Raw genomic sequence first — 1,105 nt, forward strand, 5'->3', positions numbered from 1 at the left:
TCGAAAGTTGGGTTAATTGTCCGGTTTGCCTCGGGTGCGCACCTTGCGTGCACCTTCGCCAGGGTGGGCGCCTTGGTGCGCACACCTTGGCTGGGCTGCGCACACCTTGGCACCCGCGTTTCCTTCATTTTAAATTTTTTTTTTTTACAATCTCTCAAGTGGGAAATTCTATAATCTCAACTTTTTTTGCCTTTTCAGGAAACTTTTGAATGGAGCGCATCATTGGTGCGCTCCGAAGTGTGCTCCAAAGCTCTCTCCAGCTGCGTGCACCTGCCCCGGCCGCGCACCCGGCCCCGCCCAGCTTCGCTCACCTGTCCCGGGCGTCTGGTGCGGAACCTTAGAGTAAGAAACATCACCGTGCACCTTGGCCAACGTGCGCGACTCGACCGAGCGCGCACTGGCCGAGGTGCACACCGATTTCACCTGGGTGCGCGCGCAGCACCTCGGGCGCACCGGGGTGCGCGCACAACGCCCGGGTTGCACCGTGGCCTGTGTGCTCGGGGCGCCTCGGGTGCGCGCTCGGTGTCGCCCCCGCGCGCGCGGTAGTGCGGGCAGCGCACCCCGGCCCGGCCCGGCCCCGACGAGAACGCAAACGGGCAAAAGGTTTATTCAAATAGCATTGCGACGCCCGGCGAAAAACTAAAAAAGGGTGCAACACCGGGACTTCCCGGGAGGTCACCCATCCCAGTACTACTCCGGCCCAAGCGCGCTTAACTGCGGAGTTCTGATGGGATCCGGTGCACTAACGCTGGTATGATCGCACCCGTTATGAGCTTGTCGCAGTGTGTACTTAGCAAACCGCGACCCACGTGCGAATCCACCCCGGCCACCCACCCCCGTCGAGGTGCACACCCTCCCTCGCGAAGTGCGCCCCGTTCGCCAAGTGTGAGCCCTGCCCGGGTGCGCGCACCTTGCTAGGGCGTCGGGTGTGCACCCGGCCCGGCCTACGTGCGTGCACCTGGAGGGGGCGTCGTGTGCGTGCAGTGTCCCGTCTGCAACGCGGTGCCCACACACCACCTCGGGCGCAACGACCTGCGCTCACATGTGGGCCGAGTGCACCTTGGTGCATGTTCGGGGCGCCTCGGGTGCACGCTCGATCTTGCCC

General features: G+C 63.7%; 1 non-coding gene across 1 annotated transcript; it reads right to left on the reverse strand.

Annotated features, from left to right (window-relative positions):
• Positions 1-646: 646 nt before the first annotated feature.
• On the reverse strand, positions 647-765 carry LOC131868853 (5S ribosomal RNA). The gene has a single exon (XR_009367273.1). It is a non-coding gene; the product is annotated as a 5S ribosomal RNA (ribosomal RNA).
• Positions 766-1,105: the final 340 nt, after the last annotated feature.

The sequence above is a fragment of the Cryptomeria japonica genome, unplaced genomic scaffold (assembly GCF_030272615.1).
Source record: "Cryptomeria japonica unplaced genomic scaffold, Sugi_1.0 HiC_scaffold_222, whole genome shotgun sequence".
Lineage (NCBI taxonomy): Eukaryota > Viridiplantae > Streptophyta > Pinopsida > Cupressales > Cupressaceae > Cryptomeria > Cryptomeria japonica.